Source organism: Neomonachus schauinslandi, chromosome 13, assembly GCF_002201575.2.
Source record: "Neomonachus schauinslandi chromosome 13, ASM220157v2, whole genome shotgun sequence".
Taxonomy (NCBI): domain Eukaryota; kingdom Metazoa; phylum Chordata; class Mammalia; order Carnivora; family Phocidae; genus Neomonachus; species Neomonachus schauinslandi.
Genome location: NC_058415.1, coordinates 45,037,629 through 45,064,077, shown reverse-complemented (window position 1 = coordinate 45,064,077; position 26,449 = coordinate 45,037,629). Strand labels below are relative to the sequence as shown.

Sequence of the window (26,449 nt, the reverse complement as noted above, 5' to 3'; positions counted from 1 at the left end):
AGATGACCTTGTTTTACTCCTCGCTGAAAAGAAACCTACTTGCTGAATAACTAAATTTAAAAAAAAAAATCTTTTAGTTAATTATTTTGAGATTGTACAACCACAGCATTTGAAAGGATCTCAAACAAGCTGGTTAAATGTATTTGGTTTCGGGGCATTTGATGTAATTATCCTCTTACTTCATACTTGATGAGAGCAGTTTATACGAGTTACCTTATTAAATTATCTCAAAATCCTAGGAGGTATGAATTATTCACATTTTATAAATGAGAAAAAAAAAGTCCAGAAAGGTTAGCTTGATGCCAAGGTTACAGAGGAAAAACAAAACAAAACAAAAATGGCAAAAGCAGGACCTAAGTCTGGGTTTGTCTGGCTCCAAAGCCCTGTAGATCTACTACTACTGGCTATAATCAAGGCACAGTTTTACTTTAACAGATGATGGGAAGAAACGCTTTTGAATTTAAGATCACAAAATCAATGGTTTCACTTGGTGTAGGATCTGTTAGACAATTTTTCTCAAATGAGAATTTTCTGTATTTCCTACATTTCTCCTTGAGGGAGTTGCAGAAGGAGCAAAGGAAAAAGCTCTGTGCTGGTATTTCCAAGTGATCTGCAAGAATCATGTTATCACTGTGCGTATTACAGGTTCACACTGGTGGCATTCTTTTGATTTTTAAAGTTCAGCTCACAAGTCCTATTTCTATGCTCTGTAAGTACTTAACTGATTGTCAATAGAAAGGCCCCAGTGCCCCCACCCCCAGTCAAACTTCACATCATTGTTTAAATAGGCAGATTCGGGCGGACACTGTCTTAATCAACTTGGATGTTAATTTTAATAATAAAATGATCTGATGGGCGTTGGATTAAGACTTGAGTTTGAGTCTTGTTCTGCCTCTTAACGACCAAAACTTTGGCAAGTTATTTCTCTGATCCTCAATCCTATTATCCAGAAGTGTTTCTCAAACTCCATTTTTTAAATATCTAATCCATTTGAGGAAAAATGCTTTTGTAAAATGCATTAAAATGAATTACCAGGAAAATGAAATAGAAAACATAAACTTATGGAGTATATACTCATTTTGTTCTAGATTATTAGATTCAACAGGCAAAACATTGCTCTAATTGTTAAAAGTTTCTAAACACCTACTGTCAATTTCTCACCTCAATTCCTGCCATCAGTCCAGAAACTCCATTTCAAATCACACTGATCTTTAAAATTAGGGATAAAAAATATCTTTAATCACTGAAGGGTTGTCGCTAGAATTCAATGCATAATGTATGTAAAATGCTTAGAAAAGTGCCAAGTACAAAACATAAGGAAATTCTAGTCTCTGCCATAAAATTAAACCCCAAGGAAACAGCACCAGTTTGAGAATATCCTGGACAGAGTGAGATAAAGCCCCTGATTAAGGGCACTTGACCTTGTCCCCAACTTGACCTTCCCATTGGAATTTTCTTTTGTTCTCTCTCGCTCACTCCAGCTCTCTCTACCTATTCCCTTCCTGCTGCCACCATGATACTGGCCTTATGGTGGGATGAAATTCCTTCCCATTCCAAGTCAGAAACAGAGTACATGGGCTAACAACAACTGAGTTTACAAAGTATCAAGTCTGGCCCCAACCCCACTTGTCTGATGTGTGGTTCCATGGCCCGATGGCATAGAGGTCCTTGAGTCAGATTGGTGACCACCCAGCTCTGTTCTTTTTTGTCTTTGGCAAGTTATTTAATGATAGCTGTGGGCTTCAACTGCCGCATGTATAAAATGGAGGAAAAGCAATACCCGATAGGGCCGGCATGAAGATTGAATGAGCTAATACATATCAAGAGCTGAGTATATCCCCTGGGACAAAATAAGCAACCTGCTCAATAAAGTGTCACACACCATCATCATCATTGTTGTCATGTGAAAACCCCTGAACCCTTCACTTCTCAGCTCCTGGTTAATCCCCATAAAGCAGAAGTCATTCTGAATGGACCCTAGAGAAATACTCTCCTAGGAGAGATCCTGTCATAGCGCCCACCTGACTGAGTCTTACTCTTAGATTTCATTTCCACTTGGGGAGATACTCCTTTTCCTTGAGTGATTGGAAGGGAAATGAGCTTACCTTTTAAGTGAGAATCCTTCCCCTTCTTACCTGGCTGTGGTTTACCCATACAGGGCTACAGTCTATCTTAACACAAATCTTTACTGTGGCTTTCACATAACATGCAACACAACTTACAATGTTTTGATATCCAGAAGCTATTTCCTAACTGTGGGTTTTGTATCCATTATTTAGTGCCACAATAACACTGCATAACAAACCACCACAAACCACACAACAAACATTTATTACTCCTGCCTCCAAAAGGTGTGTTCAGAAGCTTTGCTGCTGTTGGTTCAGCTAAGTAATTCTGCTGGTCTTGGTTGGACTTGCTAATGTGTGGGAGGATCGTCTGGTTGTTGACTGATCTAGGATCGTCTCCGCTGGGGTGACAGGTGACTTAGCTTTGTTTTGTGTGTGTTTCATCTTCCAGCAGACTAACGCAGACATGTTCTCATGGCTATGGCAGAATACAAGAACAAGTGGGAACTGAAACACTTCTCAGGTCTCTACTTGTAACACATTTGTTAATCAGATGGGCCAAAAAGCAGGTCACAGAGCTAAGCCCAGAGTAGTGCTGAAAGAGTGCTACAATGTAACACGGCAATAGGCAAGGGTAGGGTGCTCATTAAAGGCTTGTTTTGCCTTCCATTTCCTTATACTCCTGTCCAATCAGATCAGGAAAACCACTTGCTGATTCATATTACCGACTCAGGACCCTGTGTCAAGCCAAGATTTTATTGAATATACACTCTAGGATTTGGTTTGTTTGTTTGTTTTAATGGAATCTGTAGGGTACTTTTCTTTCTTTTCCCCACTAGGCCAAAAAGTAGCAAAAGAAAACATTCATTTTTAATACTGGATATCTGAACATTTCATGTCATAATCCCTAGGATGACTTATAGCTCCTATTGGGACCAGTCTTCATCCCATGGTATTATGCTAGTCTCAACAAATGAATTTCACACACAAGGAATAATACTCAAATAGCTACTTATTAAAGTTGAATGCTTTTCTCATAAAACTTGCAAAATATAAAATGAGCTTTCCTACTGGAGGTAGACTCTAGGGAGATTTCCTGTGTTAGTTATTTGATATTTTCCTCTCAAATAAAAAAAAAACTGTATTTCCTTTCTGAAGGCATTTCCTAACAAAGCACAGAATTACTATTGCCATTTCTTGAGGAGGAAAATTATTTTCACTTGCGTGAAACTTCTCAGATGACGTCTTGGTCAAAAGGGAAGTATGAAGTCCTATTATCAGTTAGCGCTTCAATTAGTGACTTTATGGGAGGGTTCCTGGACAGCAGCAATGATTTCAGAATGGGCCCTTCCACTTTAAGAGTGAAACCACAACCTCCTGAGTCCCCCTGCAATATAGGAGCTACTTGGGCATATGTATGATTGAGCACGGAGGGAGGGTGGGGCGATGACAGGGGGCAGAGTCTTTGTCCACAGTCTAGCTTGCAGTTGCTTTTGGCCCATCATTTGTGCTAAACAAGGTCAGGTGGGTAATTCATCATAAAGATGTATGAAGGTATGTAATGGTGGGATCCTGGTGTTACACAGAGCCCCTTCCACTCTTCCCCGTATTTGTCACTGACCTCACATCCTTGCACAAAACTTGGACTCTGAGGTCAGACAGCTTTGGGTTAGTATTTTAACTAGACCATTCACAAGCTCTGTGACCTTGAAAATTTTAAACCATTTCTGTGAACTTGAGGCCACGCACATGTAAAGTAAGAATATGTTTCTTACCTGTACGGCGATGCCTGACCTATAGGAAGTCACTAAATAGGACTTTCCTACCTTAACCACTGTATCTCCTGTCCCTCTCTTTCTGTTCCAACCTCCCCCCTCTCTCCATTCTGGTCCTCTTGTCCCATCTTCACCTCAAGCCTCGCAGGCATTGCTGATCCCAGGAAAAGAGAGACACTAACAGTAGCTAGGTCTTGGATTTGACGCTGAAAGTTTCTATCACCATCTCTGCAGAAAAGCAGAAATGTGCTGAAGTGAAGAGACACCTGAAGAAAGGAAGAGGGAGCAGAGAGTTTCATCCTAAGAAGAGGGGGAAGTGTGGAATTTTTAGTTTTTCACAGGCTGGAAACCCAGGCTTTCCAGGGAGAGAGGGAGAGAGACTGACCTTACTTTGATTTTCATGGAAATTATCATTTGACTTTGATCTTGAGAGAATGTCACTGAGCCAAATGTTGAGGTTTAGGTTTTTTTGGGGGGGGGATTTGGGGAGAGGGTGGGGAGGCTGTGAGAAAGAAGAGATTTAAAAAAGGGAGGAGATTTCATTCTGAGAGGGATAAGTGTGTGTGTGTGTGTGTGTGTGTGTGTGTGTGTGTGTGTAGCCATGTGGGGCAGGGGATGGGGTGGATGCAGGAACAAGGAAGTCCCTTTTCTTCTCTGCCATACGGAATTCAGGTGTTTTTTGTTTTTTGTTTTTTTTAAAGATTTTATTTATTTATCTGACAGAGACAGCAGAAAGGGAACACAAGCAGGGGGAGTGGGAGAGGGAGAGGGAGAAGCAGACTCCCCACTGAGCAGGGAGCCCTACTCGGGACTCGATCCCAGGACCCTGGGATCGTGACCTGAGCCAAAAGCAGACGCTTAATGACTGAGCCACCCAGGCACCCCAGGAATTCAGGTTTAAAGCAGGAAAAGGCTTAAGAGAAACTGAAAGAATACTTAATTCCCTCAGTTCCACGCTAGTTAAAAACACAGGAAACATGGAACTGAAGAATGTCTAGTATAACAAGCACTGTAAACCTTTTATTATCATATTTGTGGCTTCTGGGGTAGGACTTTAATACCATCTTTTAAGATGTTGCTCACTTAAAGCAATTGTGTTTAATTTTAAATAAAAAAAAAAAACCTCTCCCAAGTATTTCTTTTCTCCCTTCAGTTAATTTTCCATTTAAGTATATGATTTCCATGCTGAAGAAACTCATGCCCTGAGAGGAATGCATACTTTTAAGTATTTGCACACTTGAAGAGCTCTATTAATTATGTAAAACAACATGAAGATGAAAAGCAGTGCATTGTAGGGGCAGGGATCCCTGCTCAAGTCCTGGGTCACAGCTGGTCACAACTGGCTGTGTGACCTTGGGTGAAGTCCTTGACTTCTCCGAGCCTTAACTCCTTCATGTGGATTACATCAAGGGCAAAGGTCCTTTCAGCTCTCAAAGTTCTCATCATAACTAGTCTTGAGGTGACTATAACCTCTAAAGCAAAGTTAATATGACATATAAGAAAGCCATCCACTTCTTAGAGACTGTGGAGCTTAATTGTATAAGCAAATTAACTTCTCCAAACCCCAATGTCCTCATCTATAAAATGGAAATTACAGTAGTGTCTCTCCTTTTGGGCTTGTTTTGAGGTTTACATGAGAAAATGTCTGTGAAGAGCTTAGCATAGTGACTGGCATTTAGGAAGTGCCCCAAGAATGAAGGTTAAACAAGAAAAAAAAAAAAAAAAAAAAAAAAAGAGAAGCTGCTGTGCTTCTTCAGAGCCTCAGGGTCCAATCACTCCCTGCCTCCCCATTTTGGCACTGTGGGGTCCCCAGGTTTAAAGGAACAGCGTAAAGCAGAGTTAGCAAAACAAAGATGAGGAGGAAGAAGATGATAATAGCTCGCCAGGCTCTGTTCAAAGTGCTTTATCTGTATGAACTCATTTAATCCTCAAACCAACCCCAGGAGGTAGATAAAATTATCATCCCTATTTTATAGACCAGGAATCTGAGGCACAGAGGTTAAGTGATTTGCTCAATGCCCACACAGCTCCTACAGATCACCCTCAGTGAAGCTGAAAATTGACACTGTCCCTAACATACCTGGAAAAAACAACAGAAAATTACTGGTAGTCTAGCCTTTTTGGTTTTTCGTGGATGCTCAAAAAGTTGGCTGATTAAATAATGTATAAGCCCGAGTTAGCCCCCAAAGTTCCACGCCTGGATCTAGCAGTTTCTTCCCACCTGGTGCTAATGAACATGCAAAAGAAGATCTCAACATTTGTCTAATGACATTAACTAATGCTGCCCCCTGCATGGTGATTATGAGTGGAGCTGTGCTGTGGCTTCAGCAAGCAGGTGGTAGAAATTCTTAATGAAGATTGCATACAGATTATAGCATTTTGGTGTATTTTACGGTGAAATTGCCAAGGGTTCAAAACCTTTTCCAATTGGCTCCCTTATCCTCAGCACAAATAGGGGGGCTTGATGTAAAGAACTAGAAGCATGGGATGAACTGAATATAAATTGCATTAGAGCTACCCCCACGTTAGAGGACCAACTCAGAATGCTAATGAATAAAGCTTCTGTGATGCTCTTTATGAAAGGAAATCTACAGGAGGCAAAATATGGACTCAGAAGACCAATTCTGACTAAATCTACTGGGGTAGATGGAGACATTTTTGTATTGAGGAATGAGAAGTTTGCTAAGAATTAGGAGCTATATATACCTAGTTGTATGTGTAAGTGGACAAGTGGACAAGTGAACTTGTTGAAGGATTGGATATGCTTAAGATAAAGAAAGTGGTGAATTGCTTCCTATACTGTGAGGAGAAATTTATTCACGCTAATGCTGGCAGATGAACTATTATTGAAAAATGGTTTAATGACAGTGGACCAACCTAGGATTTATTCCAGGGAAATAGAATGAGGATGAATAATTCTTATTCTGTTCTGCTTTGTTTGCTTCACAAGGTCATGCTAAGTGTATATGTTAATTTTTTTTCACCCATGGTTGCAGCAAGCGTATTCAAATTCAATTAAATATATATTTCCTAAATACAAAAACAAGGCAAGTAGAAGTGAAAAACCTACCTCACTTTTTGGGAAAATTTCCAGGCTAAAGAAGGAAAAGTTGCCTCATAGTCATTTCAAAAGCCTTAAGATTTTTGGTTATAGTCCTTTCTGTTCAGTATCTCAGGGTTGACTACATATATATATATATTTTGTTTATGATTTGAATTTCTCTTGAATAGCAAATACTAATTTCTTATAGTTTGAGATATTATCCAAGAGATATTAATGGCTCTGAGGATGCTGAAATGCTCTTTGTATTCATACTTACTCATCATTGAACAAGGCTGCCTTTTCATTTGGAGCAAAAGAAGTTAATTTATACACCGTTATTATATGCACACAAATGCTATTATGGGCATGCACACACAGGGGTCCAACTCTATTCTTAATTATTCATGCTAGTGGAAGCGAGGCAGAGACAACACAGAGCTGTACGCAATCCAAAACCCTTAAATATTTTAGTTTAGAATGTCCTGCTTGACTTTCCTTTGGAACTGGAAAACTTACCAAATGATATAGGAATATTTAAGTATTTAATAGGCACCTGCTGTATACAGATTTCTAAGTACCGGGGGACCTTATGAGGTATAAAAGAAATACCTCGTAAATAATTTGCCGAGAGATCAAGTCACTCAAAAGGAGGGATAAACTTAGAGTTGTGATGTTATCTAGAGAGAGAAAAAGGCAACTCATAACAAGGAATTGTAGGAGTAAAATTGTGGTTTCAAGGCAGGAAAGTACAAAGCAAGCTTTTTGAGTGAAATTTGTCTTGACTCCAGAGTTGAAGGGACTAGTGGCTATAGTTTTAAGGAATGGAAAAGCATTCCAGATCTCCAGAAAATTGCAGAGAGAAAAGCCTAAGTCAAGTCACCACATTCTGGCTTCAGGATGAGTTGTGGTAAGTGACTTGCCAGATCACAGTGTGTCAGTGGCAGAATAGAGGCTAAAATTCCTGTTTTCTGATCCCTCATTCAGTAAAGGGATAGGGTCCTGGTCTCCTATAATTGGATTAAGTTGCATTTCTCCATGGAACCATTTTAATAGCTATTTTGACTATAGCCACATAAGACACAACAGGTTAAATCAGTTTCACTGACTTGAGTAACTGGGGTTGAAAACTACAGGCACACACCAAGCCAGCCAATGTTCCAGTCACACTAAACAATTTGTTCTTCATTGCACTCCCCTTGCATATTTTCTTCAGAGCTGGCATTCAGCTGGAATGCATCAATGTGATGGTACAAGTTGTTAAAAAAAATTTTTTTGACAGGAAGTAGGATTTATTGGTGGGCATGAATAAGAAGGGAGTAGGGCCGAGGTTCTCATGAGTGCAGAGCCTGCCATTTGTCCAGGGGGCCATGACTAGGAATATATTTGACCCCACAGCCACTGGGGATAAGCTGCTTTTCAGCCACCTTGTCTCCAAATTCATCCACATTAAACTTAGGAAAGCCCTGCTTCTTGGAAATGTGGATCTTCTGGCAGTCAGGGAACTTGAACTTGGCCCTGCATAGAGCCTCAATCACATGCTCCTTGTTCTGCAGGTGGATACAGAAGGACATGAAGACTTGGCGAACATGGATCCTGGCCACTGCACCCTGGTGCTTTCCAAAGGCACCCCACATAACTGTTTGGAGCCTGGACTGGGGATAGCATGAGGTCAGACATCAATGTCTGCTGAAAAGGCTGTCTCCAAGATCTTTTGGGGCAACCCATTCAATCAGCAGGCTGCATACACTATCAAGGGGACTACCGTTTGTAGCCATTGTACACTGGGCCCCCATGTGGAAAGAGCACAAGTTATTAAAGTAGAAAACACTTTCGTTCCAGTTGGGAAATAGTCACATCTTTGATGGCCCAAATGCTCTTAAGCACCTCAAGATCCACTCAGACATCCCCTTAGTCTCCATAATTCAGTAACGAAAGGGTACCAAGGGTGTGTCAGTGGTTAAGAATTGTATTAGTCCTACGTTTTCCCTTCTGCGTTTTTGTTCACAGTGTGCCTTCTGCCTTGAATCATCTCTTTCACCTCCTCACCTTGTACCTCACGTACGTCACAGAGAACTAGCTTCCACAACTGTGGGAGTTGGTGAAGCAGTCTCTAGAAGACGGTCATCTGAGCCTGGAGCCTAAATCCACGTGGCAGGCAGTCAGGAAGGCTGGCACCCCAGGCACAAGGAACAATCAAAACCTAGCCCGCTCGGGGCGCCTGGGTGGCTCAGTTGGTTAAGCGACTGCCTTCGGCTCAGGTCATGATCCTGGAGTCCCAGGATCGATTCCCGCATCGGGCTCCCTGCTCGGCAGGGAGTCTGCTTCTCCCTCTGACCCTCCTCCCTCTCATGCTCTCTGTCTCTCATTCTCTCTCTCGCAAATAAATAAATAAAATCTTTAAAAAAAAAAAAAAAAAAACCTAGTCTGCTCTTGCCTCTCACCTTGCTGAGGAGACTATTCCTCAGAAACCAAAGCCCTTTATCACAGAGCTAAATGTACGTGCCTGGCCCAGGAGTCAGGAAAGCCAAAGGAGGATGCAGGGCAAGGTAGAGCAATCACAGGCTCGGTGCTGCCTCACACCAACGAGTTAGCAGATCAGCAGTGACAGGTGTGTGCTACAAAATGGCTGCCGCTTCCGAATCTCCCTCGCGCCTCACCCTAAACCGGAACATAGAAGAAAGGGAATTCTGGGGAATGTAGTTCAGCCTAGCCAAGCTGACGCATGACAAAGCCATCACACCTTGGTGTCAAGGCTTAAGTCAAGTGCCATCTCTTACTTCTATCCCCCTTTCTTTTGGTCAAGCTGGAAGTTCTCATTCCCTCCTCCGAGTCCCCAGAGCCCTCTCGCAAAACCACATGGGTGGCATTTCACATGCACCCAGCACTTCCACTGTTGGTCTGCGCATAGTATTTCCACCACTAGACTGTAGGCTCCTCGAAGTGAGGATCTGAAGGTAGTTACACTGCCCGACAAGTAGCAAGGAGTTCATAAACATTCATGGCATGAATGAGGGAACGAATGAATGAATAATGAACTAACTGACCTGACACTGAGAGGCTGTGGGAAGCAAGATTCAAGGGCAGTATATTCACGATCTATTCCTACCTACCAAACCATCCCCAAAACTTAGCAGCTTGAAACAACAGTTAGCATCTCACGGTTTCTGAGAGTTATGAATCCGGGAGCAGCTTAGCTGGGTCGTTCTGGCTCAGCATCTCTGGTAAAGTCATAGTCAAACTACCGGCTATGGCTGTAGTCATCTGAAGGGGCTGCAGGATTCAGCTTCCAATCTCACCTACATGGCTATTAACAGGAGGGCTTTACTTCCTCATCACATGGGCCTCTCCGTGGGGCTACTCCCAACATGGCAGCTGGCTTCTCCCAGAGCAAGGAATGAGAGGAGAGAGGTGGTGCCACACTGCCTTTTATGACCGACTCTCTGAGTCCTACATTGAGACTTCTACCTTATCTTCTTAGTTAGAAGTAAGTCACTAAGTACAGCCCACACTCAACAGGAGGAGTGTTTACACAGAGTATGAATACCATGAGGTTTTGATCATTAGAGGCCATCTTAAAGGCTGCCTCACACAAGTGGGAAAAAGGAAGGCTTTAGGCAGGAGACCATGCAATAGCATTCTTTAGCTGAACTCAAAAAATTAAACCCACTCCCCACTACTTGGTGTGTAGAGTCATGGGGTTTTTTTGTTTTGTTCTGTTTTTCCTTTTTTTTTTTTTGGTAAAGTCTACTCAAACTGAAAGAAGGCCTCTAATGTCAAGCCAAAGATTGGATTTTGTGGAAATACTTTCAAAGAAGAATGAGGAGAGGGAATCCAATTTGGATCTAACCTTTTTTACAAAAATGATTTCCTTTGCTGCAGCCAAGTTTGATTTGGCCTCTAGAGAATACTGATGAGCAAAATAAAGAGCAGTTTTGATTACACACACACACACACACACAAAATCCTGAGTTTGTCTTGTCAAAATATTGTAACCTAGTCTAGAGGGTTCCAGGACAATAATAGATGTATTTGTTGAAGAGCTAATAAAGCCAATAATTTATTGAGCACTTCCTAAGCACCAGGTATTGTGGTGAGGGCTTTACGTGTATATGATTACACTTAATTCTCAAAAAATCACATGAGGTAGGTATTACTATTCCTCCAATTTTTTACAGGTGAGTAAATGAAGCTTAGAGAGATGATGTGATTTAGAAGTTTAGAGACATTACTTACTTAAGCTCACACAGCTGGCTAGTGCCAGGGCCAGAACTCGATTTTTTTTTTTTAAGTAGTCTCTATGCCCAGCATGGAGCACAAAGTGGGGCTTGAACTCATGACCTTGAGATCAAGACCTGAGCTGAGATCAAGAATCAAACACTTACCTAACTGAGCCATCCAGGCACCCTGGCACTCTTCATTTTTGAATGCCTCATCAAACCGCTATCATCATACTTCTGAGAGATACTAGGTACCAGTGTAGGTGCCCATGTTCATGCTTGCCATTCTCAATAACCTTTGAGGTAGGTATTATTATCCCCATTTTGTGGATGAGAAACTAAAGTTCAAAGAAGAGGGCACTTGATTTAGCCCACACAGTTAACATAACAGCAGCCTGGGATTCAAGCCCTACCCTGTGTGAATGAATCAAAAGTCTGTACCCCTTCTATCACCTTTATTACCTTCTAGCTCAGTGGTTTTCAAACTGGCAGATCAGAACTTAGGAGTGCATGTGAGGTCAATTAAGTGTGTCCCAACCAGCACTTAATATACTGAAGTAGGTATTTCTATTTTTAATGTTTTGAGGAACCTCCATACTGTTTTCCAGTGGTTGCACTAATTTACATTCCCACCAACAGTGCACAAGGGTTCCTTTTTCTCCACATCCTCACCAACACTTGTGATTTCTGGTCTTTGATTCTAGTCATCCTGACACATGTAAGGTGTTATCTCATTGCGGTTTTGATTGGATTTTCTCCAGTGATTCGTGATGTTGAGTGTCTTTTCATGTGTCTGTTGGCCATCTGTGTGTCTTTTTTGGAAAAATGTCTATTCAGGTCCTCTGTCCATTTTTAATCAGATTATGTGGGGGTTTTTGACATTGAGTTGTATAAGTTATGTATTTTAGATATTAACCCCTTATTGAATATATCTTTGCAAATATCTTCTCTTCAGTAGGTTGTCTTTTTGTTTTGTTGATAGTTTCCTTTGCTGTACAGAAGCTTTTTATTGTGATGAAGTCCCAATAGTTTATTCTTGCTTTTGTTTCCCTTGCCTTAGGAGACATAGCTAGAAAAATGTTGCTACAGCTGATGTCTAAGAAATAGCTGCCTATGTTCTCTTCTAGGAGTTTCATGGCTTCAGGTCTCACATTTAGGTCTTGAATCCATCTTGAGTTTATTTTTGTATATAGCGTAAGAAAGTAAAACAGAATGGAGGTTCCTCAAAAAATTAAAAATAGAAGTATCAGGGTGCCTGGGTTGTTCAGTCAGTTAAGCGTCTGCCTTTGGCTCAGCTCACGATACCAGGGTCCTGGGATCGAGCCCCACATCAGGCTCCCTGCTTAGCGGGGAGCCTGCTTCTCCCTCTCCATCTTCCACTCTCCCTGCTTATGCTCTCTTGCTCTCAAATAAATAAAACATTAAAAAATAATAGAAGTACCATATGATCTGGTAATTCCACTACTGGGTATTTACCCAAAGAAAATGAAAACCTTAATTTGAAAAGATATATGCACCCCTATGTTTATTGCAGCATTATCTACAATAGCCAAGATATGGAAGCAACCCAAGTGTCCACTGATAGATGACTGGATAAAAAAAGATGTGGTACACACACACACACACACACACAGAGGAATATTATGCAGCCATAAAAAGAATGAAATCTTGTCATTTGCAACAACATGGATAGGCCTAGAGGGTATAATGCTAAGTGAAATAAGTCAGACAAATACCATATGATTTCGCTCATTATGTGGAATCTAAAAAGCAAAACAAATGAATAAACAAGCCAAAAGCAGAATTAGACTTATAGATACAGAGAGCAAACTGATGGCTGCCAGAGAGGAGGGAACTGGGGGCTGGGAAAATAGGTGACGGGGAGTGGGAAACACAGGCTTCCAGTTATGGAATGACTAAGTCACGGGGATAAAAGTTACAGCATAGGGAATAGAGTCAATGATACTGTGATGGTATTGCATGGTGACTGATGGGAGCTACACCTGTGGTGAGCACAGCCTTAGTGTACTGAGTTGTTGACTCACTGTTGTACACCTGAAACTAATGTAACATTGTGTGCCAACTAAGAAAAATACTGTAGTAGAATAGAATGGAAGGGAAGGAGAAGTGAGACACATAGTAACAGTAAGCGTTGCTTAATGAAAGTTTTATTTCAGTTATGTACGTATGTATGTATGTGTAATTGTGTGATTGTGCCTGTGTGAGATTGTGTGTGCATGATTGTGAGATTGTATGTGTGTATGATTATGTGTGTGTGCATTTCTTACTTTGGTTGCATCAAAAGCATTGGAAAGTCTCTGCCCTAGTCACTCCATCTATTTTTTTTAAAGATTTTGTTTATTTATTTGAGAGCAAGAGCACGAGCAGGGGACGGGGCAGAGGGAGAGGGAGAAGCAGGCTCCCTGCTGAGCAGAGATCCTGACACAGGGCTCAATCCCAGGACCCTGAGATCATGACCTGAGCCTAAGGCAGACACTTAACTGATGGAGTCACCCAGGTGCCCCTCCTCCATCTATTCCTAAGGTCACTGCCAACAGGTAAGTGTCCAGGTTTTAATGATAGCTTACCCTCTATACACACTTTCCTCTGGCCCTAAGCACCTAGAAAAGGGTAGTTACAATTCTCGTTCCACTTCCTAGTGTCCTTCTACTAAAATAAAATTATTAAGGACAACCATATGCAATCGGTTAACTTGATCTCAACTTACCAGCTGTGGGACCTTTGTGGAGTGACTTCACTTTTCTAAAGGTAGCCTCCCTGAATTTTACTTTTCCCATCCTTAAAGTTGGGTAATTATGTTCTCACTTACATTGATTGACTGAGATCACGTGAACTTCTTAGCATAGTGCCTAACACAACAATCATTAAATGAGCACCAGCTATTAAGTTATCTACAAAGACTGGAGGAGTCTTAATTGAGAGTCTCATGTTTGTTTAAGGAAATAAAAGGGTAAGGAGGGCAATGTATTCTTTTCCAGCCTTGAACCCTCCAACTCCATGACAACAAATTAACATAAGTAGGTCTACATCCTTTCAGTTCATTTATTTAGCAAATACTTATTGAATGCCTACTGTGTGCCAGATACTGGGCTCATTTACAATAACATAAGGGTTTTTAAAGGTGAAATCCAAATTTATAGATGCTTCTTAAAGTTGGGGTATATCAGAAGAGAGGAGTGATAAATCACTTTGGCACCTTATTTTATGATTGTGGACAAGAGTGATCATCACTGAACTCTTACATGTAAGCTCTGTCAAATGAACTTGAGCGATAATAGCCTCATTTTTTAAAGCTATGTCCACATGGCATCTGATTGATTGAATCTGAGGTCCCCACTTTCCATTTTTATAGCTTAGTCCCTTCTCTCTACATGCCACAATCAGGAGGATTGATTTTCCTTGTACATTGTCTTTTCTTCTCTCCAATTCCCAGGTCCCTCTTTTTCTCTTCTATACCCTCCCCTGATCACAGACTCTCCTCTTGTGTTCTGCCAATTATCTCCAGCCCTGAGCTAGGGGACCCACATTCTTTCCTTTACACATTTCCAATGAGAAGTAGATTAGCAAGAATCGAAGTGTGAGTCTTAGGGGAAAAGAGCCACAGTGAAAGGACACTGGCTTCTAATTTTTTTGGAGCTCACCACACAAAAATTGCCTTTCCAGGCTTAAGGTGCTTGTGTGTGACTTACCACTCTTTCCCAAAGGCTCACATACAAAAGCAGAGCCTCGAAACTGTTGGTTGATTCTCACTGAACATAAAAATGATGACATTTTAGCCCATATTCACTATTAAAAAGTCACAAGCAGTGATGTCTACACTTGTGTGCCCCTTTAACCTTGACAAAATATTTTCACCCACATTTCCTTTTATTTCACACACTTATCTGATGCCTCCAGTGCCTCATAAAGCCAGGAAGAATAAGGATTATTTGATGTTACAAGAAACCTCTCTGTGAAGTAGACAAAACAAGTATTTTATCCTCATTTTTCAGACAAGGAAATTGAAGCTTAGAGAGATTGTGTCTTGCCCAATGTCACTTAGCTCCTAAAGGGCAGGGGATAATACTGGAGTCTGAGACTTGCGGCAGCCGGCCCTTATCGATCAGTGCCTGAGGCTCAGACACATCCAGTATACCATCACTGGGATGCAACTGCACCACTTCCCACAGATTTGGGTCTCAGAAGTCCTCAGCGGTAGAGCTCAGGCCTCAGGCAGCTCCAAAATGGTGGAGAAACAGCAACCTCTGGGCAGACTTTTCAGGGAAGCTTTGCTAATTTGCAGCAGCTGGACACTGTTCCATGTTTCTCAGCATGATGGCCACATCATTCCACTGTGGGGACACAAACTCAGCTCCTAAAGTCTATCTAGTTAAAGCACCTGGATCCCAGTCTTTCAATGGCTTTGAGAGAACCTAAAAGACCTGCTCTTGAGCCTAGCAGGCTTCTAGGCAAGATGCCCTTCCCCCATCGGGATGTACTGCTAGGCAGTCAGGCACGATGAGGTCCTCAAGAACCCTATACCACGACTCCTCCTCCATCAGTCACAGGCAGCAGCCTTGGAAAGCCAGGGACTCCAGAGCTCAAGTATCAGGACCTTGACAAGGTGGACTAAGAAAAGGCCAGGATGCCCTTCCCTGCTGGGACACTATGGCACTGACAGTGTGAACAAGGTCCCAGTGATGAAGGCCAGAGCTGCCCAGGCCATCAGGTCTCTGATCACAGAACAGACCTAGAGGAGCATTAAGGGTTTTGAGCAAAAAGCAGGGCTCTCCCAACTGAACCAGCCAGGCGCCCCTGTACTGCTTTAAAGTCAGACTAAATAATCTTAGTGATATGGTGGGGCGGGGGGGGGACTTCATCACCTACTTTCATAGCTTTAAAACTAAACAAGAACTTTGATCATTGCTTATTAGGTAAATGATATTTGTGTTGGTCCACAACCTAGGCTTTTTTTTCCCCTTTTTTATTATGTTGTTAATCACCGTACATCATTAGTTTTTTTTTTTTAAAGATTTTATTTATTTATTTGAGACAGAGAGAATGAGAGCACATGAGAGGGGGGAGGGTCAGAGGGAGAAGCAGGCTCCCTGCCGAGCAGGGAGCCCGATGCGGGACTGGATCCTGGGACTCCAGGATCATGACCTGAGCCGAAGGCAGTTGCTTAACCAACTGAGCCACCCAGGGGCCCTACATCATTAGTTTTTGATGTAGTGTTCCACAATTCATTGTTTGCATATAACACCCAGGGCTCCACTCAGTATGTGCACTCTTCAATACCCATCACCAGGCTAACCCATCCCCCCCTCCCCTCTAGAACCCTCAGTTTGTTTCTCAGAGTCCATAGTCTCTCATGGTTCGTGTCCCCCTCCGATTTCCCCTCCTTCATTTTTCCCTTCCTGCTATCTTCTTCTTCTTCTTCTTCTTTTTTTAACATATAATGTATTATTTGTTTCAGAGGTACAGGTCTGTGATTCAACAGTCTTACACAATTCACAGTGCTCACCATAGCACATACATAGCACATCCCCAATGTCTATCACCCAGCTACCCCATCCCTCCCACCCCCCACCACTCCAGCAACCCTCAGTTTCCTGAGATTAAGAATTCCTCATATCAGTGAGGACATATGATATGTATCTTTCTCTGATTGACTTATTTCGCTCAGTATAATACCCTCCAGTTCCATCCACGTCGTTGCAAATGGCAAAATTTCATTCCTTTTGATGGCTGCATAATATTCCATTGTATATGTATACCACATCTTCTTTATCCATTCATCTGTCGATGGGCATCTTGGCTCTTTCCATAGTTTGGCTATTGTGGACATTGCTGCTATAAACATCGGGGTGCATGTACCCCTTCGGATCCCTACATTTGTATCTTTGTGGTAAATACCCAGTAGTGCAATTGCTGGGTCGTAGGGTAGCTCTATTTTCAACTTTTTGAGGAACCTCCATCCTGTTTTCCAGAGTGGCTGCACCAGCTTGCATTCCTACCAACAGTGTAGGAGGGTTCCCCTTTCTAGCATCCCTGCCAACATCTGTCGTTTCCTGACTTGTTAATTTTAGCCATTCTGACTGGTGTGAGGTGGTAGCTCATTGAGGTTTTGATTTTGAATTTCCCTGATGTGGAGCGATGTTGAGCACTTTTCCATGTGTCTGTTGGCCATTTGGAGGTCTTCTTTGGAAAAATGTCTGTTCATGTCTTCTGTCCATTTCTTGATTGGATCATTTGTTCTTTGGGTGTTGAGTTTAATAAGTTCTTTATAGATTTTGGATATTAGCCCTTTATCTGATACGTCATTTGCAAATATCTTCTCCCATTCTACTGGTTGTCTTTTGGTTTTGTTGACTGTTTCTTTTGCTGTGCAAAAGCTTTTTATTTTGATGAAGTCCCAAAAGTTCATTTTTGCCCTTGCTTGCCTTGCCTTTGGTGATGTTTCTAGGAAGAATTTGCTGCAGCTGAGGTCAAAGAGGTTGCTGCCTGTGTTTGCCTTTGGGATTTTAGGCTTTTTGATTCCCTTACTGCTGCCAATTCCCCTAAAAAGCATTGCCAAGTCAGAGATGTTCACTGACTAGTTTTGGCAATTTTGGCCCTCTTGACCCTGTGCTTCTGTATAAAATAAGATCTGATTGCATTGCTTCCTCCAAAGAAGGGGTTGGAAAGCCCAAGGAATCATTTCATAATTCTTACAACCAGAAGCTGATATAATATGGACTCTCTACAGGTGCCTGGGTGGTTCAGCGGGTTAAGTGTCTGACTTGATTTTGGCTCAGGTCATGACCTCAGGGTCGGGGGAATGAGCCTGATGTTAGGCTCCCAGCTCACCATGGAGACTGCTTGAGATTCTCTCTCTTCCTCTCCCTCTGCCCCCGCACCCCCCCACCTCCTGCTCACACATACTCTCTCTCAAATCAAATCAATCAATCAATCTTTAAAAAAAATGGAATCTATAGAATCCCAAAATAAGAGTGAAGAAGTCTGGTAGAAAATGCTGTTTTATTGCCTAATGCATGCATAGTCCTGTTGAAGCTGCAAAAATCAATGATTTCCGAACTTTCTCGGGGGAAAAGACATGCCAATTTTCCCAGGACTGCCCATGTTTAGGCCTATTTTCCCAACATTACTAAAATTTATATCAAACAGAAAGGACTTAGATAAGCCAAGACAATTTTGTTATAGAAGACTGGAAGAGTTACACTAATTTCCAGATTTATCACAAAACTACAGTAATCAAGATACCGTGATATTGGTGTAAGGATACACATTTAAATAACCTGGAAATAAACCCTTCATTTAGAATCAATTGTTGACAAAGGAGTCAAGACGATTCAATGGAAAAAGGATGGTCTTTTTTTAAAAAACAGATTTATTTATTTGAAAAGGAGAGAGAGAGAGCACACGTGCACGAGCACACATGAGTCGAGGGAGGGGCAGAGGGAGAGGAAGAGAGAATTTCAAGCAGGCTCCGCACCCAATACAGAGCCCGATTCGGGGTTTAATTTCATGACCCTGAGATCATGACCTGAGCCAAAACCAAGCCGGATGCTTAACCAACTGAGCCACCCAGGCACCCCAAGAGTAGTTTTGGTTGTTTTTTTGTAAACTATGCTGGGTACTAAATATATGCATAAAAAAAAAATGAACCTTGACTCTTACACACCACACATTACACAAAAATTAACTTAAACTGTCTACACAAAAATTAACTCAAGCTGTCATAGAACTAAATATAAGAATTAAAACTATTAAAATTCTAGAGAAAAAAATCTTTGTGACATTGAGATTCCTAAATAGGACACAAACTCAAACCATGAGAAAAAAATTGGTAAATTAGAAATTCTTCCCTGTCAAAAGACACTTAAAAAAAAAGCTAAATCACAGATTTAAAAAGTAAAAAACAAAATACATAAGTAACTGTGACAACTTAATAAGAAAAACAACACAATTTTAAAGAACTGAGTGAAAGATTTGGACACTTCCCAGAGTTATATGAACGAATTCCCATTTTGGTCAAGGCTCTCCATGAGGAAGTGATATTTCCTGGTGATACCCATCAAAGACCTCAGGGAGGAGCCCTTTGCCTGCTCTTCAGCAATGAGTGAGCCCAATCAGGGAACTCAACTGGGGGCCAACCATCCCACTTAGTAATCTTCTGACTTTGCTTTGGAATATAGGTTTCCTGTGGTCACCAAGTCTCTTATGCAAAAATCTTGTTGGCCCTAGACAGATTTTGTAATAACCACAACCTCATAGGCCCTAGGAGGTTTTAGTCTATTTTTCACTTCCTCTTTTCATGGTGCTTAAATTTTCCAACCTAGTAATCAAGAAACACAGTCTGAACCACAACCTGATGAGACCCAAACTTCATAGATAATCCCCATCTCCATGTCATTCCTCTCTCTTCCACTAAAATACGAGCTTCATGAGGCTGTATATTACCAGAGACCAAATGGCTTAAACAAAATAGAAGTTTTTTGTAATAGTAATAATAATAATAGCAAGCCTTACATAGATACATCAACCTGTTCACTTATATTAACTGATATAATTCTCACAACAACCCTATCAGGGAGGTATTATTAATATCCCCCAGGTACAGATGAAAAAACTGAGTCAGAGAGTTTTAATAATTTGCCCAAAGTGATACAGCTAATTAAGTCACAGATTTGGATATAAACTCAGGCTCTGGCTCCAAAATCTATGCTTTTAACCACTACACCCATGTTTTTCAACTTCTAATGTGTATACAAATTGTTGGGAGAGGATTTTTTTTTTAATGCCGATTATATGTAATTCAGCATGCCTGAGGTGGAACCAGAGATTCTGCATTTCTAATATGTTCCCTGGTGCTGCTGCTGATCTGACCACACTTGGATTCACAAGGCACTGCGCTAAACCACCCACCTCTCTTCTGAACAGCCGGTTTATACCAGTGGGCAGTCCAGAAGTGTGGGGTGGTTCCATTCCACAAGGTGGTCTAAGGATCCAGGTGCCTTCTTTACCTCATCCACTAGAGATTGCCCTCATCTACATGGTCAAAAATGAACCGCCACATCCACACTGCTGCGTTTGGGAAGAAAGAGAAAGTGGAGAGCAATTAGCTTCCTTAAAGGCATGATCAGAAGTGACACATCACTTCTGCGCTGCCCATCAGCCAGATTTAGTCAAGGTGTAAATACCAAAGCTGCAAGGAAGGCCAGTAAATGTTGTCTCCAACTGGACAGCCACTCAGCGAAAACTCAGGAGGTCCTATTACTAAAATAAAACTTTGAAAATGGATGTGGATTATTGAGACAACTAACAGTCTCTGCCCCAATGTATTTAAAAGCCTTCGATTGTTTCATCACCTCTTGTTCTGCTTTCTTCTTAGAGTGATCTAATCCATCCTCTTCCATTTCCCTCCACCTTCTACTGACCTGCACACAAGTTCCTTTGTGTCCAGAAAAACCCATTTCATCACGAAGTCATCTCCCTTAGTTTGATGCCTCCAGAGCTCTGTTTAAGTGGAAAGGGACAGTCCATAATGCTTGCATATCCTAAAGATCATAGCTTAGGATGAATACATGAAGGTTTTAAACATATGCATTCCCCCTATCTTGCTTTAGCCCTATTTCTTTAGTGGCCCATCTACTTGCAATCTCTACGTGAACCTGAAGGAAACTCCATAGAGGAGGAAATGCTGTCCTTGCCTTGATTTTGATGAATTTGTCCTCTTCTTCTCTATCTGGAAATGTTAATAAGCAGCTTATTCGTTTCTTATCTCTATAATAACTGGAGAAGTCGTGAATATTGTGAAGGTAATTTATTCCAAGCAGATGTGATTGGAACCAAGTTTGGGCAAAGACTGGGAGGCTGCCTTCATTTTTATTGGAACATCTTAGCCTCAACCCGGCAACTCGGAGACCTTTGGATTAGGCAACTCACACAATGCACGTATCCTGCCGGCAGTCACGGATGAGTTGGCTGGTAGTAAAGAAGGCAGCGAAGAGCCACGGTAGCTTGAATCCGTCCAGTCACTTGTGCAGGTTATAAGCAAGGGCTTAGGATGGGGCGCCTGGGTGGCTCAGTCGGTTAAGCATCTGCCTTCGGCTCAGGTCATGATCCCGGAGTCCTGGGATCCAGCCCCGCACTGGGAGCCCGCTTCTCCCTCTCCCTCTGCTGCTCTCCCTGCTTGTGCTCTCACTCTTGCTCTCTCTCTCAAATAAAATCTTAAAGGAAAAAAGAAAAGAAAGAAAGGGCTTAGGAGTCCTGCATAGCACTCTGGAATCTGGATCTTCTTGAAAGAAATTTATCTTCACAGTTGGGAAATATAGTTGAGACGATTGCTTTGTTTACAACTTTTGACTTAAGCACAAAAGCAAGAGTTACCCCAAGGAAGAACAAGACGCACGTTGGGGTCCAGCAGGATAATCATTGTTGCTGTGGCCTGGCACCAACATCTATCAACTTTGGGCTTCTGAAATAGGTCAGTCTACAGTATCTACGGAATGCAATTTATTGAAATAAATTGAACACATCCACTTTTTCAGGGCAGTCAAAATGCAGTCTCCCTTTTAGATGGGCCCAGGAGTCATCTCTGATAACCGATTTTCAAAAGATGGCACCTGGCTGTGTATCGACAGAGGCTGTAGCTTTTGAACGGGCCCCGGCAGACAGCATGGCCAATCCATTTGTTTTAGCTTTCTCCATAATCAGCGAGTATCACTGCAGGCTCAGTTGGTCAGGCTGATTGATTGTAAAGACAGCCAAAATGAACAGCTCGACCAGCTCACAATCTGATTTCCCCACCATGTATTGACCCAGTCCAAGTTACATACGTTACAGTATTTGCAAAGCTGTCACTGTTTTAAAACACTTACTGGGGACTTGCTCCCGACAGGGGCTTTAGGAGAATTCATTAAAACTAGAAACCAACTCACCTTGGCCTGTTGGAGCTTTGCAGATTTTCTCAGGTAGGGAGAGGGAGGCAACGTGGTAGAGATCTCCACACTGACACAAACACAGCGGTAACAACAGTGACAACACAGCGCTGAGAATTCTCTTTGATGTGCTGACCTGAGCAGTCCCTGGGCGAATGAAAGCAGATAGAGGACAACCTTGGATTCTGCGTGTGAGTGTGTGCGTGTTTGCTTTGTTTTTGTGGATTTCAAGCTGCCTTTATTCCTGAAACCACCAGATGTGGGGAGTGGAGACGGAACCCCTGGGCCCTTTCTTATCCAAGAGGAAGGGCTAGCATCGGCTGGTGGTGGTGGGGACTTGTCCTTGAAGCACAGGTTGTCTCATGAACTCAGGGGATGGCCTGGTCTGTCTGGAAACTGCGTTTCAGACCCCTTCGCTGATTTACAGTTAGGGCAAGACGGGAAGTCTTGCAGTTTGCTTTCATTTGTCTTTAAAGGCGTCCGTTGAATTCAGGATAGATCAGAGAGATTTCTCATTGCACTAAATAAACTTCTAACGATACTGATGGAGCTCCTCAGATGGGACACAATGGGAATGTGGGCCAGTAAATCACTGAGCACACTTGGTGGAAATTATGATACTCTAGTCACCCGTGGCTAAATGAAGAGCAGAGGTTTGATGAGTTTACCAGGTTAAAAATGAGCCTGTGTCAGGCAGGACTCAGACTCATTAATTAGGACTCCACTCAAACCATCGAGTAGTTTTACTCACTAGCAGTACTCAAGTTTGGGGGAGGCAGGAGAGACTTGGTGATGGTTTGCTTGGGGTCAATTATGAACCACTAAGTGAGGGTTAAGAGGGGGCTGCAGGTATCAAGACCACTTTAGCCAACTTTCACCACTGACCACAATAAACATGAAATTCCAAAGTCCTCGCATTTCCCAGTTGAACGTGACTGAGACCCCAAAGTGGCAGTCTTCCTCCACTGCTTCTGGGGAGCGTGCCCAGACCCTGGACAATCCCGAAAATGCCCAGCTACTTCCAAAGCTGCAGCTGGTGTGGGATGGGAACTTGGCGGTCTCCATTGGAAGAGATGGACTTCCCTTAGTGCCCAAGTCCCTGAGGGATGTATGCCCCAAACCAGTCTGTTCATACAGTAATGTGAAGAGACCTCCATTTCAACAATCAGCGGTTCATTGAGCGTTAGGAACTCAGACTGGGGGCTTTGGAGAACTATTGGCTGCCTCATACCATGAGATCTTTTTGAACCTCCGTCTCTTCATGTCCAAAAAAAGGTGATAATAACACCTAACACAAAGCTGTGTTGTGGGGATTCCATGTAATGATCAGGATAAGGTGCTTAGTGCCTGGCATTTACTAACCACTCCCCAAACCAAGGTGTTTGCTGTGGTCCGCCCTCAACAACAAGGTGAAAAATCGCTCCTTTTCACTTCTAGTTTTAACCGTATAAAGCAATGAACATGGAAAAGAAAAAAGGAAACATAGATCTAAAATGTTTGGGGAGTTTAGTCTGGTGAGCAGCTGTAGGGACTGAGGAACAGTTCTCACGTGAAGGGAGTCCATGTCCACAGACTTGCTTTGCTTTCTCCTGCTCTCTCTCTCTGATGGTCTCCCTTCCTCCCCCGCCCACTTTCTCTTCGCATCCCCCCTCCCGCCCCCATCTCTCCACCTGTTTTTGTACTGGAAGAGCCTGGTGCTGCTAGTGTTTTCTTATAAAGCAGAGGCATCTTGTTCCCGATTCAGAGAAATTGCAAATAAAATTGCCACAGCCGAGTCTGCAATTTAATGTCTTTTATGCTTGTCCGTGACAGCTCAATGCTGTGTTGAACATACTAATCTTCTGATTTGGTGTCCTTATTCTTTAATTCAAAGAGAAACAGCTGAGTTAGATGTATACGATTTGACTTATCAGGACCACTCTGTATGTACAAAGGGGACATGTGTGGAGGAAGCCCCATCCATGGAGAGAATACTGAGGGGACAAGCTGGGGTGGATCAAACAGAACTTGGGCAATCTTTTTCTCCAAATGGAAATCTGACTAAACGACTAAGTCCAGCACCTCAGAATGGTCGTTTTCCCCTATAACTACAATACACACACACACACACACACACACACCATACACACACACGTGTACATATATAACCTATCATATATATTACAGTCACACACACCTAGAAGCCAATTAATGAGAGCAAATATAAATTAAATAGGACTTCTAGCTTCTCCAGCCTCTTGCCACCCATACCTGTGCATTCTACCAGAGTGAACATCATGCCTCATGGTCCAAAAGAAATAAAGGGACACTGAAACTTGACAGCAGGGTTGTTGGGGGTTTTTTTTGAAGTCATTTTTGTATTCCCAATTTCTAGCTCAGTGTCTTACACCAAGTAGAATCTCAACATATTTTTGATGAATGAATAAAGGGTCAAGTTGTAGTAGCTTTCAAATATCAGTGAATAAAACAGGCTAACTTTTTAAAGCTTTTTAAATAAAAGGGAGCAGTACTTTTCTTACTTGAGATAATGACAAAGCTGTGCAGTGTTGGAGATAATACCATTCTGCGTCTCGGGTCAGCCCCCAAAAATAAACAGATGCAGATGTAGATACAGATATAGATAGATATATTTTTATCTATATATGAATATATAGATATCTCTGCAGAGAATTATCTGCAAAATGTCCTACTTGACGTTTTCAGAGAAGAGGCACAAATGCACTCTCAAGGTTTCTTTCAGAAAGATTCTTGCAAGCAACTAATTGTGGGTTTTGGGCAGTTGCTGGGCTCAAAAGCACTGTATATACTCTAAAACAATAAAGAAATGGCTTGAGTTGTAGGAAAAAAAAAAAGAATTAATGAAAAGGGACATAAGAGATATAATGAAAATAAACAGTTCTTCCTCTTCCTACTTCCCTCCTGGGAACAAGTTATGAAAGATAGCTGGAATAGTAGACTCTGGAATAAAATTCTTCTAGGGTAGAAAGTAATTAGGGTGAGCACATGAAAGCCCAGGTTTAATTGTTCCTTTCAATACAGTAACAGAAGCCATTCATTATACAACTTTAAATGAGTGTCCCATTAATGGAGTATACCTCCAATAGAACCCCATAAATTAATATTTTTATATATCCTATAATTATTTTGTGAGTAGCACACTTGTTGTGCATTATAGCTAGAGGCAGGTGTTAAGAACATTAATCAGGTTAAGGTCATCATTTAAAATACACGATTGTTGCTACCCCATTTAAGCTTTTAAAAAATATTTTGATATTCCAAGACCCTCATAAAGATGACTGATTATTAAGCTTCTGGGAAAAAACAAACAAACAAAAAACCAAAAAACAAACACCTACTTCTAGTTCTAATTCAATGTCTCAGGTTGATTTCTAGATTTCTCTAGAAAGCTCCTTTGGGGCCCTTCTTTAGAGGCGACCAGTGGAAGACACCGAGAATTTTCTTTCCAGGTTCACATTTCTGTTGGTTTTGCCAGTGCCTGGAGGTTACACCGTCAACATCTAGGACAATCACTGTCCCAGTTATGACAGCACGATAGAAGAAGAGAAGCTTCACCTTCTCTTAGGTCTAAATTCTTCTCAGGATTAAGTAGGGATTTTGTGACACAGATGACATCTTCCTGGGCACAGTGCCATATGGACCTAAATGGTGGCCTCAGGACACTTAAGCAACCTGGTTATAAAGATCTTCTTACTTCTAAATACTCGGCTGACAAGGTGATTGTGTTAGCCAGGGTAAATTAAAAACACAATATGCCATTTAACCATGTTAAGCTGTCCTTTTCTTTCCCCTAAGAAATTCCCATATTCTTTCAAAATTGATATCAATGTGCCCACGGCCTGGATTGTGAGTGCAGATGCAGTTTCCTTTCAAATTCGTCCTCCAGGAAATGTGGCCTGGATAGCACCTGGCTCCAAAGCCCGAGTCAGCCACTGACCCTCCAGGTGACCTTGGGCAAGTTATTTAACCTCTCTGCACCTTTGTGGTCTCCTCTATAAAAAGGCAATGGTAACAACATCTGTATCTTTGAGATTCGTTGGGAGGGTAGGAGCTGGTATTTGTGATGTGCTCAGCAGCAACTCGGTCACATATAAAGGCCACATCAGTGTTCACTGCTATTTTTTCCCTAGCTCTGCTGCTGAAAATTAAGAAGATGTTTACTTTTACTGAATTTTGGTTTCTCAGAGGGTTGACAGAATGAGATAAAACATGTGTAAGGCTTAGAAAACTATTCAGTGTTCTATGAAGGCTAGCAAAATGCCAACTGAGGTAAAGAATGATACGTAAATAAAACAAGGTTTTTTTTTTTAAGCTGCTAAATTATTTTTTGTTTTAAATCCCTAATTTTTCATATTTTATCTTTTGAGAGAAATTCCTGTAAACATAT

General features: G+C 41.8%; 1 non-coding gene across 1 annotated transcript; it reads right to left on the bottom strand.

Annotated features, from left to right (window-relative positions):
• Window positions 1-8,577: 8,577 nt before the first annotated feature.
• LOC123326570 lies at window positions 8,578-8,712 on the bottom strand. Its single transcript, XR_006541186.1, has one exon. It is a non-coding gene; the product is annotated as a small nucleolar RNA SNORA70 (small nucleolar RNA).
• Window positions 8,713-26,449: the final 17,737 nt, after the last annotated feature.